General features: G+C 43.3%; 1 protein-coding gene across 3 annotated transcripts in view; it reads left to right on the top strand.

The window, feature by feature from the left end:
* The first annotated feature begins 2731 nt into the window (after nucleotides 1-2731).
* The window catches only part of LOC130267313 (proton-coupled amino acid transporter 1-like), a 99961-nt gene continuing 88137 nt past the window's right edge, over nucleotides 2732-14555 (top strand). For 2 of the 3 annotated variants that reach the window (XM_056516853.1, XM_056516855.1), the window contains exon 1: nucleotides 2732-2869. The gene's annotated coding sequence lies outside the window, so the exon portion shown is untranslated. Of the gene's footprint in view, nucleotides 2870-8633; nucleotides 8749-14555 lie in introns of those variants that run through there. The other variant, XM_056516854.1, reaches the window with a different exon arrangement.

Here is a 14555-nt window from a genome sequence, read left to right as displayed (position 1 = left end):
TACACTTCACACCTAACACAACACCAACTAGGACATTATCATCAGGGAAGTACTAGTGTGCATCGGCATTTGTCAAGATGCCTGAACCTTTTGATAAATGTCGGCTAATGTTTGGAGGAGACTGTGCTTATATGAAGCGCACGTCAGTCAACCTAGTGCAGTTGTCTGCATCTGGTCCTGGTTGGAGTGTCCATTGAGCAAAACCGTGCAAATGTAGCAAAAGTTGCATGTCATAAATCATTGTGTAAACTTTGCACCTAGGAAACCATGCAGAGCCACACTCATTGGATTTGGGGCTTCATAAATGCGGCGCATGCTGTACGCCATGAATTTGCAAAGATATAGGCCAATTTGAGCCTTGATAAATGCCCCCCCCATAGATCATACACCATCAGTGCAGCACCTCACCCTTAATAAATGTGTAGTAACTCTAGGGGGCACTTGGTTTTCATCACTAGTGTAGCCACCTGTGACCTTTTCCTGCTCTGGGTTGAGTAGGACTACAAGTAAAAGCAAACCCTGTCCACTCTTAATATAGCTTAGAAGATGAGCAATAATATTATCAGAGCCTATCCAGACTGTTGTTGATACATATATGCAAGAAATAAGATAAATAGGAAATTACGTATTATGAATTGCATGGCATTCTGTATTCTCTGAAATACAAAAAACAATGTTAAAAAATAAATAAATAAATTATAGTGAAATGCAAAATTTGACCTGGAACTTTACCACTATTTATTTTTTATTATGGCACTGCAGTGTACTACTTCGCACACAGCAGCGTACATTCACGGCACGACTTTAAAGTGAGTGCAGGGATGTTGCGCTTGCTTAATAGCAGGTGAGTACCAGCTGCTATCAGCAGCGGGGGATTCAATAGCTAATGGCGGACATCAGCAATCATGCCGATGTCCGCCACTAACCCTTCAGATGCAGTGTTCAATGCTGATGAAAGCATCTATAGGGAACATGGAGGTACTGGTGAGTTCGGAGGGCTCATCAGGCACCCTACAGTGCATCCCCTGCTTACCCAATCACCAGAGACAGGACCGACTCAGTCGGGGATTGGCTACGCAGGCCGTCACTCAAGTGCGTCTCCGAAAGTGGGGGCAGAAGCACTGTGGGACTGGTAGGTAGCTGGGCCCCATACAGGAGACTATGGGGAGTCCCAGCAGTCAGCCCAAGCGATCACACACTTCTCCATTAGCCTGTGAATGATGAATAAGGCAGGGATCACATCACGTTTTTGCCATACTGTTTTCATTCGATCCGTTTTTCTAAAGAAAACCATATGGCAAAAAAACTGATGGAACAGTATGGGAAAAAGTAAACCGTATACCGTATTTTTCGTCCTATAGGACGCATCGGCGTATAAGACGCACCCAATTTTTAGGGGCAAAATCTAAAAAAATAAAGATTTTGAACCCAATAGTGGTCTTCAACCTGCGGACCTCCAGATGTTGCAAAACTACAACTCCCAGCATGCCCGTACAGCCGTTGGCTGTCCGGGCATGCTGGGAGTTGTAGTTTTGCAACATCTGGAGGTCCGCAGATTGAAGACCACTGCAGGAGGAGGTAATACTCACGTGTCCCCGCCGCTCCGGACCCGTCACCGCTGCCCTGGATGTCGCCGTGTCCCCATCGCTCTGGAACGTCTCTGCTGCCGGCCGGGTATCCTCGCTCTCCGTCGCCGCCATCACGTCGTTACGCACGCACGCCGACGCATGTACGCGACGACGTGATGACGAGGAAGGAGAGCGCCGGCATACAGGGGATCCCTGAACGGAGAAGACACCGAGGAGGCAGGTAAGGTCCCTCCCGGTGTCCTGTAAGCACTATCCCGGCTATTCAGTTGGGCTGTTCGGGACCGCCGCAGTGAAATCGCGGTGGTCCCGAACAGCCCGACTGAACAGCCGGGTTAGTGTCACTTTCCCTTCAGACGTGGCGGTCAGCTTTGATCGCCGCATCTGAAGGGTTAATACAGGGCATCACCGCGATCGGTGATGTCCTGTATTAGCCGCGGGTCCCGGCCGTTGATGGCCGCAGGGACCGCCGCGATAGGGGTGTATTCGCCGTATAAGACGCACCGACTTTTCCCCCCCAGTTTTGGGGAAGAAAAAGTGCGTCTAATACGGCGAAAAATACGGTACATTTATAAACTGTATACTGTTTTTAAAAGTGCATACAGTTCCGTCCGTTTTTATAAAAAAAAACAAAAATAAAAACAATTTTTGATAATTTTGTCCATTTTCAATGGGAGGGGTGTTGGGTGGGGACTTTAGGATGCAAATGCGCATGTGCAAAGTAAAAACCGTATACGGTTTCCCGTATGGAACTGTGTACATGTGCATTTCTCGCCCATTTGACGCCCATGTTAAAAAAAAAAAAAACGTATGCGGTTGCAGTATGGTTTTTAAACCGGAGACAAAAATGTGTACAGTTTAAAAACGCATACGGTTTTGAAATAGCTGGAGGCACACTGAAGGAGATTTTGCAAAATTTAAGTAGAGGAAGCGTGGTACAGTTGCTCATAGCAACCAATCAGATTGCATCTTTCATTTTTAACAAGGCTTCTAAGAAAAACAAAAGCTGGAATCTGATTGGTTGCTATAGGCAACTGCACCACTCTTCCCCATACACAGGTTTTGATAAATTTTGGGGGAAAACCGGGATTGTAAACAAAAAAATTCACTAAGGGAACAATAAAGTTATATTTAAAAAAAAAATACATTGTACAGTTGTCATGACGATGATCAGCTGACCTCCGCCTCACGTGACTGTAGCGTGTGCAGCTGGCAGTAAGGATGTGAATCTGACAGAGCGGGGGAGCAGGAAGCGTGTGCGGAGACACAGCCGAGGAGTGCGGGTCAGTGTTATTATAGGGGACAGTGATGTCACTACGGGGGCGGGCGAGGGTCAAAATCATAGCCTTATTATTACCGCAGTAATGCCAATGCGGAGGTGGGCGAGGATCAGTATTGTGAGAAGGACATTACTATAGAAATCGTGTCAGTACGGGAGCAGGAGAGGGTCAATATTATGCATGGTTGTTAGGACAGTAATATCAGTACGGGAGCAGGAGAGGGTCAATATTATGCATGGTTGTTAGGAAAGTAATATCAGTATGGGGGTCAGGAGAGGATCAGTATTGTGCATGGTTGTTAGGACAATAATATCAGTATGGGAGCAGGAGAGGATCAGTATTGTGCATTGTTGTTAGGACAGTAATATCAGTATGGGGGTCAGGAGAGGATCAGTATTATGCATTGTTGTTAGGACAGTAATATCAGTATGGGGGTCAGGAGAGGATCAGTATTGTGCATGGTTGTTAGGACAATAATATCAGTATGGGGGCAGGAGAGGGTCAGTATTATGCATGGTTGTTAGGACAGTAATATCAGTACGGGGTCAGGAGAAGATCAGTATTATGCATTGTTGTTAGGACAATAATATCAGTATGGGGGCAGGAGAGGGTCAGTATTATGCATGGTTGTTAGGACAGTAATATCAGTATGGGGTCAGGAGAGGATCAGTATTATGCATGGTTGTTAGGACAATAATAGCAGTACGGGGTCAGGAGAGGATCAGTATTGTGCATGGTTGTTAGGACAATAATATCAGTATGGGGGCAGGAGAGGATCAGTATTATGCATGGTTGTTAGGACGGTAATATCAGTACGGGGTCAGGAGAGGATAAGTATTGTGCATGGTTGTTAGGACAATAATATCAGTATGGGGGCAGGAGAGGATCAGTATTATACATGGTTGTTAGGACAGTAATATCAGTATGGGAGCAGGAGAGGATCAGTATTATGCATGGTTGTTAGGACAGTAATATCAGTATGGGGTCAGGAGAGGATCAGTATTATACATGGTTGTTAGGACAGTAATATCAGTATGGGAGCAGGAGAGGATCAGTATTATGCATGGTTGTTAGGACAGTAATATCAGTATGGGGTCAGGAGAGGATCAGTATTATACATGGTTGTTAGGACAGTAATATCAGTATGGGGGCAGGAGAGGATCAGTATTATGCATTGTTGTTAGGACAGTAATATCAGTATGGGGGCAGGATAGGATCAGTATTATGCATTGTTGTTAGCACAATAATATCAGTACGGGGGCAGGAGAGGATCAGTATTGTGATATGGACATTACTACCGGTATAGCAGTCATGTTAGTATGGTGGCAGGAGAGGATCGATATTATGCATGGTGGTAAGGACAGTAATATCAGTACGGGGTCAGGAGAGGATCAGTATTATGCATGGTTGTTAGGACAGTAATATCAGTATGGGGTCAGGAGAGGATCAGTATTATGCATGGTTGTTAGGACAGTAATATCAGTACGGGGCAGGAGAGGGTCAGTATTATGCATGGTTGTTAGGACAGTAATATCAGTATTGGGTCAGGAGAGGATCAGTATTATGCATTGTTGTTAGGACAGTAATATCAGTATGGGGGCAGGAGAGGATCAGTATTATGCATGGTTGTTAGGACAGTAATATCAGTATGGGGGCAGGAGAGGATCAGTATTATGCATGGTTGTTAGGACAGTAATATCAGAAGGGGGTCAGGAGAGGATCAGTATTGTGCATGGTTGTTAGGACAGTAATATCAGTATGGGGTCAGGAGAGGATCAGTATTATGCATGGTTGTTAGGACAATAATAGCAGTACGGGGTCAGGAGAGGATCAGTATTGTGCATGATTGTTAGGACAATAATATCAGTATGGGGGCAGGAGAGGATCAGTATTATGCATGGTTGTTAGGACAGTAATATCAGTATGGGGGCAGGAGAGGATCAGTATTATGCATGGTTGTTAGGACAGTAATATCAGTATGGGGGCAGGAGAGGATCAGTATTATACATGGTTGTTAGGACAGTAATATCAGTATTATGCATGGTTGTTAGGACAGTAATATCAGTATGGGGTCAGGAGAGGATCAGTATTATACATGGTTGTTAGGACAGTAATATCAGTATGGGGTCAGGAGAGGATCAGTATTATGCATGGTTGTTAGGACAATAATATCAGTATGGGGGAGGAGAGGATCAGTATTATGCATGGTTGTTAGGACAATAATATCAGTATGGGGGCAGGAGAGGATCAGTATTATGCATGGTTGTTAGGACAGTAATATCAGTACGGGGCAGGAGAGGGTCAGTATTATGCATGGTTGTTAGGACAGTAATATCAGTATGGGGTCAGGAGAGGGTCAGTATTATGCATGGTTGTTAGGACAGTAATATCAGTATGGGGTCAGGAGAGGATCAGTATTATGCATGGTTGTTAGGACAGTAATATCAGTATGAGGGCAGGAGAGGATCAGTATTATGCATGGTTGTTAGGACAGTAATATCAGTATGGGGGCAGGAGAGGATCAGTATTATGCATGGTTATTAGGACAGTAATATCAGTATGGGGTCAGGAGAGGATCAGTATTATGCATTGTTGTTAGGACAGTAATATCAGTATGGGGGCAGGAGAGGATCAGTATTATGCATGGTTGTTAGGACAGTAATATCAGTATGGGGGCAGGAGAGGATCAGTATTATGCATGGTTGTTAGGACAGTAATATCAGAAGGGGGTCAGGAGAGGATCAGTATTGTGCATGGTTGTTAGGACAGTAATATCAGTATGGGGTCAGGAGAGGATCAGTATTATGCATGGTTGTTAGGACAATAATAGCAGTACGGGGTCAGGAGAGGATCAGTATTGTGCATGATTGTTAGGACAATAATATCAGTATGGGGGCAGGAGAGGATCAGTATTATGCATGGTTGTTAGGACAGTAATATCAGTATGGGGGCAGGAGAGGATCAGTATTATGCATGGTTGTTAGGACAGTAATATCAGTATGGGGGCAGGAGAGGATCAGTATTATACATGGTTGTTAGGACAGTAATATCAGTATTATGCATGGTTGTTAGGACAGTAATATCAGTATGGGGTCAGGAGAGGATCAGTATTATGCATGGTTGTTAGGACAGTAATATCAGTATTGGGTCAGGAGAGGATCAGTATTATGCATTGTTGTTAGGACAGTAATATCAGTATGGGGGCAGGAGAGGATCAGTATTATGCATGGTTGTTAGGACAGTAATATCAGTATGGGGGCAGGAGAGGATCAGTATTATGCATGGTTGTTAGGACAGTAATATCAGAAGGGGGTCAGGAGAGGATCAGTATTGTGCATGGTTGTTAGGACAGTAATATCAGTATGGGGTCAGGAGAGGATCAGTATTATGCATGGTTGTTAGGACAATAATAGCAGTACGGGGTCAGGAGAGGATCAGTATTGTGCATGATTGTTAGGACAATAATATCAGTATGGGGGCAGGAGAGGATCAGTATTATACATGGTTGTTAGGACAATAATATCAGTATGGGGGCAGGAGAGGATCAGTATTATGCATGGTTGTTAGGACAGTAATATCAGTATGGGGGCAGGAGAGGATCAGTATTATACATGGTTGTTAGGACAGTAATATCAGTATTATGCATGGTTGTTAGGACAGTAATATCAGTATGGGGTCAGGAGAGGATCAGTATTATACATGGTTGTTAGGACAGTAATATCAGTATGGGGTCAGGAGAGGATCAGTATTATGCATGGTTGTTAGGACAATAATAGCAGTACGGGGTCAGGAGAGGATCAGTATTGTGCATGGTTGTTAGGACAATAATATCAGTATGGGGGCAGGAGAGGATCAGTATTATGCATGGTTGTTAGGACAGTAATATCAGTATGGGGTCAGGAGAGGATCAGTATTGTGCATGGTTGTTAGGACAGTAATATCAGTACGGGGTCAGGAGAGGATCAGTATTGTGCATGGTTGTTAGGACAGTAATATCAGTACGGGGTCAGGAGAGGATCAGTATTATGCATGGTTGTTAGGACAGTAATATCAGTATGGGGTCAGGAGAGGATCAGTATTATGCATGGTTGTTAGGACAGTAATATCAGTATGGGAGCAGGAGAGGATCAGTATTATGCATGGTTGTTAGGACAGTAATATCAGTATGGGGGCAGGAGAGGGTCAGTATTATGCATGGTTGTTAGGACAGTAATATCAGTATGGGGGCAGGAGAGGATCAGTATTATACATGGTTGTTAGGACAGTAATATCAGTACGGGGTCAGGAGAGGATCAGTATTATACATGGTTGTTAGGACAGTAATATCAGTATGGGGGCAGGAGAGGATCAGTATTATGCATTGTTGTTAGGACAGTAATATCAGTATGGGGGCAGGATAGGATCAGTATTATGCATTGTTGTTAGCACAATAATATCAGTACGGGGGCAGGAGAGGATCAGTATTGTGATATGGACATTACTACCGGTATAGCAGTCATGTTAGTATGGTGGCAGGAGAGGATCAGTATTATGCATTGTTGTTAGCACAATAATATCAGTATGGTGGCAGGAGAGGATCAGTATTATGCATTGTTGTTAGCACAATAATATCAGTATGGGGGCAGGAGAGGAACAGTATTATGCATTGTTGTTAGCACAATAATATCAGTACGGGGGCAGGAGTGGGTCAATATTGTGATATGGACATTACTAAAGCGACCATGTTAGTAAGGGCCCAGGAGAGGGTCAGTATTATGGATGTTGTTTGGACATTAATCTCGGTACAGGGATGAAAAGGGTCAGTATTATGGATGTTGTTAGGACAGTAATATGAGTACAGGGGCAGGAGAGGGTCAGTATTATGGATGTTGTTAGGACAGTAATATGAGTACAGGGGCAGGAGAGGGTCAGCATTATGAATGTTGTTAGGACAATAATATCAGTACAGGGGCGAGAAGGGTCAGAATTATGGATGTTGTTAGGACAGTAATATCAGTAAAGGGGCAGGAGAGGTTCAGTATTATGGATGTTGTTAGGACAGTAATATAAGTACAGGGGCAGGAGAGGTTCAGTATTATGGATGTTGTTAGGACAGTAATATAAGTACAGGGACAGGAGAGGGTCAGTATTATAAATGTTAGGGCAATAATATCAGTACAGCATTATCGATGTTGTTAGGACAGTAATATCAGTAAAGGGGCAGGAGAGGGTCAGTATTATAAATGTTGTTAAGACAATAATATGACTACAGGGGCGAGAAGGGTCAGAATTATGGATGTTGTTTGGACAGTAATGTTAGCACAGGGGCAGGAGAGGGTCAATATTATGGGTGTTATTAGGACAGTAATATGACTACAGGGGCAGGAGAGGGTCAGAATTATGGGTGTTATTAGGACAGTAATATGACTACAGGGGCAGGAGAGGGTCAGAATTATGGGTGTTATTAGGACAGTAATATGACTACAGGGGCAGGAGAGGGTCAATACTGTAGTGTTGTTTTCAGAGAGATAATACAATTTCAGAGAATATAATGGCAGGGAAGGATGGTCGCTCAATGTTTGATGTTATAGGAAGGGAACTGTGAATTTTTTGGCCCTGTGCTGATGGTTTTGACAGCCCTGCTACTGTTTGGGCATGTTGGGAGTTGTAGTTGTTAACAGCTGGAGAGGCACAGGAAGGGTATGGCTGCAGGGGGGGGGGGGGGTGTTGGCTGTTTGGCTTTGTTCTCAGCAGAGCGTGCATGTGTATGGCAGGGCTGGAATGGAGAGCTGTTATTCTGCTGCTAGATATCAAAGATGCGTGGAAGACTTTATTAAAAGGTGGAGGTGCCACCCAACCATCAAACCCAACCATCATTCTACTTATCACCAAATATCCATTAGGTACATCCTGTGTTGGGGGGGACCCAGCGATCGGACCCCCATCATTCAGCTAGTTATTCTTTGTCCATTAGATAGGGGAAAACTTTACATCTTGGAATGATCTCTTTTTTATCATTTTTTATCCAAAATCTGAGCTCTGCACCTGTTACATCCTGCACTAACATTGTGTTTTACATGAATTGTTCCTTTAAACTTGAAATGTAAAGTTACTTGTGACTCGTGATGTCTTTTGGGGTCAGTGTGGTATTGCTAAACATTGTCTCCAGGGTTATTTCTACCCTTTGTTCTTCTTTGCGTCACCGTGAGCTCCTGACTCATCACTTTTTCTAGGAGATAACACTGGTTTTCATGTTCCTTATATTGAAAGCAAAAGTCTCAGATTGTGCAATCCCCAGTACAGACGTGAGGTGATCTTTCCATCAGCGATTTATATGGAGGTCGATGTGCTCCCAGCAGTCATTGGAAACACACCACAGATATTGAGGGAGATTTATCAAAACCTGTGCAGAGGAAGAGTGGTGCAGTTGCCCATAGCAACCAATCAGATTGCTTCTTTCATTTTCCACAGGCCTCTTTAGAGGCCTGTGGAAAATGAAAGAAGCGATCTGATTGGTTGCTATGGGCAACTGCACCTCTCTTCCTCTGCACGGGTTTTGATAAATCTCCCCCATTATGAGTAAAATCTGCTTTAAAAAAACAAAACACTAATCTCAATGGGATTCTGCTGCTTGGTTCACGCTAAGGCCATGTTCACACGGCAGAATTTCCGAGCGGAATCCATCGGAAAAATTCCACTCAGAAATTCCATTGCAGCAGAGTCATCTGTCGCGGAAATCCCAATTACGGTCTCCACAGGAAGAATTGACATGTCAATTAATTCTACGGAATCCACTCGGAAATGCATTGCCATCTATGGAGATGGCGCATTTCTGAGCAGCCCTGCCGGCACCCGCTGTTTGCGGATTGTCCACACAGCAATTTATTGGTTGAACATTCCGCAAAAAAATTGCTGGCTGAACATGGCCTAAGAAGGTTCCCGAGTACATTTTCCAGCCTGGATCCATATTCTGCTGGAAAAATTTTAATTTTTGTGGTGAAATCTTACCCCAAAATGCCCATTAGTCAATGGGATTTTGATTTCTGACACTGTAAAGTTCTGCACAAAATAAGCCCCCATTCCGGACTGAGGAAATTCATAGAGGACCATCCTAAATCACTGCTATGTATTATGATAGGGACTGTCCACACCTGCAGAAAATATTTAAAGGAGTACTCCACTGGAAAACACTTTTTTTTTTTTTTTTTTTAATCAACTGATGCCAGAAAGTTAAACATATTTGTAAATTACTTCTATTTAAAAATCGTAATCCTTCCAGTACTTATCAGCTGCTGTATACTACACAGGAAGTTCTTTTCTTTTTGAATTTCCTTTCTGTCTGACCACAGTGCTCTCTGCTGACACCTCTGTCCATGTCAGGAACTGCCCAGAGCAGTAGAGGTTTGCTATGGGGATTTGCTCCTGATCTGTACAATTCCTAAAATGGACAGAGGTGTCAGCAGAGAGCACTGTGGTCAGGCAGAAAGGAAATTCAAAAAGAAAAGAACTTCCTTTGGAGCATATAGCAGCTGATAAGTACTGGAAGGGTTAACATTTTTTAAATAGAAGTAAGTTACAAATCTGTTTAATTTTCTCTGGCACCAGTTGATTTAAAGAAAATGTTTTCCAGGGGAGTACCCCATTAAAATAGTACTACAGCCATAGACAACTTAACCCCTATTCTATCCATCTGATCACGGGGGGTCTGACCGCTCGCTGGGACACCCCACGATCTCCTGTATGGGGCCCTGGAACTGCCGCAGCTCACTAAGAGGTTGACAGACACTCTCCCTCTATTCAGCTCAATGGGAGAGGCATGAATGCTGCATCTCCCATAGAGATGGGAGGGACGTATTGGCCGCAGCGTCATTCTGCGGCTGATGCACCTCCTGCATAAGGCGAGCCGAGGCCCCGTACAGGAGATCGAGGGGGGGGGGGGGGTCCCAGTGTTCGGACCCCCTCGATCAGACACCTTTCCCCCTATCCTACGGATAGGGGATAAGATGTATAAGGCTGCAGTACTCCTTTAAAGGGGTACTCCGGTGAAAACCTTTTTTCTTTTAAATCAACTGGTGCCAGAAAGTTAAACATATTTGTAAATTACTTCTATTAAAAAAATCTTAATCCTTCCAGTACTTATTAGCTGCTGAATGCTACAGAGGAAATTCCTTTCTGTTTGGAACACTGATGACATCACGAGCACAGTGCTCTCTGCTGACATCTCTGTCCATTTTAGCAACCGTGCATAGCAGATGTATGCTAAGGACAGCATGGTGGCTCAGTGGTTAGCACTGCTGCCTTGCAGTGCTGGGGACTTGGGTTCAAATCCCACTGTCCGGGCATGCTGGAAGTTGTAGTTTCGCAACAGCTGGAGGCACTTTGGTAGGGAAACACTGCTGTAGAATATGAGGCCTTATGGATTAGTATTAGAGATGAGCGAACTTACAGTAAATTCGATTCGTCACGAACTTCTCGGCTCGGCAGTTGATGACTTTTCCTGCGTAAATTAGTTCAGCTTTCAGGTGCTCCGGTGGGCTGGAAAAGGTGGATACAGTCGTAGGAGACTCTTTCCTAGGAATGTATCCACCTTTTCCAGCCCACCGGAGCACCTGAAAGCCTGAACTAATTTACGCAGGAGAAGTCATCAACTGCCGAGCCGAGAAGTTCGTGACGAATCGAATTTACTGTAAGTTCGCTCATCTCTAATTAGTATGGTCACCATTCAGTATTGCTTTGTGCTTGAGATCAGAGGAAGCGGTAATACAAGTACTCTAAAGCTTTGATATTGGCAATAATAGCCGTGCCCTGAAAGCCTCATCTCCTCTAATGTAAAAGATGAATTGCTGGGATGGTTTCGGAAGGGGGAATGGGTTGTCGGACGCTGTTTTAAAGGGGTACTCCAGTGGAAAACATTTTTTTTTTTTTTTTTAATTAACTGGTGCCAGAAAGTTTAAACAGATTTGTAAATGACTTCTATTAAAAAAAAATCTTTACACTTCCAGTACTTTTTAGCAGCTGTATGCCACAGAGGAAAAACTTTTCTTTTTGAATTTCTTTTTGTCCTGTCCACAGTGCTCTCTGCTGACACCTGATGTCCGTATCAGGAACTGTCCAGAGCAGGAGAAAAATCCCCATAGCAAACCTCTGCTGCTCTGGACAGTTCCTGACACAGACAGAGGTGTCAGCAGAGAGCACTGTGGACAAGACAAAAAAGAAATTCAAAAAGAAAAGAATTTCCTCTGTAGTATTCAGCTGCTAAAAAGCACTGGAAGGGTTAAGAATTTTTAATAGAAGTCATTTACAAATCTGTTTAACTTTCTGGCATCAGTTCATTTAAAAAGAAAAAAGTTTTCCAAGGGAGTACCCCTTTTTTTAAATCAACTGGTGGCAGAAAGTTAAACATATTTGTAAATTTCTTTTATTAAAATATCTTAATCCTTCCAGTACTTATTAGCTGCTGGATACTACAGAGGAAATTCTTTTATTTTTGGAACACAGAGCTCTCTGCTGACATCATGACCACAGTGCTCTCTGCTGACATCTCTGTCCATTTTAGGGAACTGTTCAGAGCAGCATATGTTTGCTATGGGAATTTTCTCCTACTCTGGACAGTTCTTAAAATGGACAGAGATGTCAGCAGAGAGCACTGTGGTCATGATGTGAACAGAGAGCTCTGTGTTCCAAAAATAAAAGAATTTCCTCTGTAGTATTCAGCATCTAATAAGTACTGGAAGGATTAAGATTTTTTAATAGAAGTAATTCACATATCTGTTTAGCTTTCTGGCACCAGTTGATAAAATAACTAAATAAAAGTTTTCCACTGGAGTACCCCTTTAAGTCTTTGCCCTGAAGTCTGTACCATGAAATCACACCATGGCTGCACTCTTCTAAGCAAAAATACCAAGGCTTCAAAATTGAATTGCAAAATTCGTAATTCATATGAAGGCATGCATGGTGGTGATACAGGAGCTTGTGGGCAGTGAAGCTCATTTAGACCACCAGAGCCATCTTTGGACCTGTCACTTCATATAAAGGGGTTATTCTGCATTTTTCAAAAATATATATCCCCCTAGGACCAGGAAACAATAGAAAAAAAAATAAAAAAACGATACTTACCTAACCCCGGTATCCTGCAGCTCCCATTTGGCTCAGACCAGTCCCTCAAGCTGTCTTTTTTTCTTTTCTGCTTCTGAGAAGCGCTTGGAGCAGGATCTGTCCATTCAGACAATCCCTGGCTGTAATCACTTACCTGCTAACCATGACTGTGGCTAGCAGAACCTGCTTCATGCTTTTGTCTTGTCTTGGAAGCAAAGAGAAGATAGGAGGAACTAATGAAGTGGAATGGAAGCTGTGGGGGACTGGGGTGAGGTAAGTATATAGGATTTTTTTTCTTCAGTCCCAGCAGGATATATGTTTTTGCAAAACTGCGGATAACCCCTTTAGAATGGATATCTGGGGATTAAAAATTATCCCCATTTCACAGGATAGGGTATAGGTGTCTGATCGCGGGGGGGGGGGGGGGGGGGGGGACTGGGGGGCAATTATGTACTGGGCCTATGCAGGGATGTGGTGTTATGGTGCACTTACAGGTGCCTTTTATGCTGCATATTGCCCCTTAATGCATTGTATTTGACTTCTTTTTGCCCAGTTTTTCAGGATTCTGTAGGTTTCACTTCATAAAATGGATACTATATTAGGCATTGTTGCCTTTTAGGACACAGCATATATTACTGCGTTATGGAGGCTACTCGCCTCTGCAAATATCACTATGTTATGGAGGCTGCCCGCTTCTGCAAATATCACTATGTTATGGAGGCTACCCGCTTCTGCAAATGTCACTATGTTATGGAGGCTACCCGCTTCTGCAAATATCACTATGTTATGGAGGCTACCCGCTTCTGCAAATGTCACTATGTTATGGAGGCTACCCGCTTCTGCAAATATCACTATGTTATGGAGGCTACCCGCTTCTGCAAATGTCACTATGTTATGGAGGCTACCCGCTTCTGCCTTCTTTTCCCTGAAAGTTGCAGAACTTGTTTTTTGACAGGATTTCCAGAAATCATTGTTATTGATGCCGTTTTCTTTTTCCTTTTAAGGGTACGTTCACACGTTACAGGATCTGCTGCATATTTTCTGCAGCTGATTTTGCTCCCCCATTTAATAGGTAGCAAAATCAACTGAACAAAAAAAAATGCATCAGATCCTGTACATGTGAACCCTAACGGTCTATTCCCACTTACAGTATCCTGCACATATTTGAAGCACATGATTTTAAGCTGCAGATTTTATGCTGCAGAGTTCAATGTAAACTAAACGAATGAACACAGCTGCGAATCGGCAGCTTGAAATCCTGTGCATAAAATATGTGCAGAATACCGTACGGGTGAATAGACCCTAAGGGTGTATTCACACGTACAGGATCTGCTGCAGATTTTAATCTGTGTTCAAGTTATTTAGTTTTGAATTGAAATCTGCAGCATAAAATATGCGCAGAATAGTGTATGTGTGAATACACCCTTAAGGGGGTTTCCCAGAAAATGATGTTGTTTTCATTAAATGGAATGCAGCAGTCGCACAACTAATGTGGACTAGTGACATATCTTGTGATACAGTCATGTGAATATTATGTATCAATCCCAGAAAATTGATTTAGGTAGATGTGTAACTTTCCTCAGAGCTTGGTGCTAGACTTCAGTACTTGTAAACT

The sequence above is a fragment of the Hyla sarda genome, chromosome 4, assembly GCF_029499605.1.
Source record: "Hyla sarda isolate aHylSar1 chromosome 4, aHylSar1.hap1, whole genome shotgun sequence".
Lineage (NCBI taxonomy): Eukaryota > Metazoa > Chordata > Amphibia > Anura > Hylidae > Hyla > Hyla sarda.
Note: the sequence above shows the minus strand (reverse complement) of the source record. Positions and strands in the feature narration are given on the sequence as shown.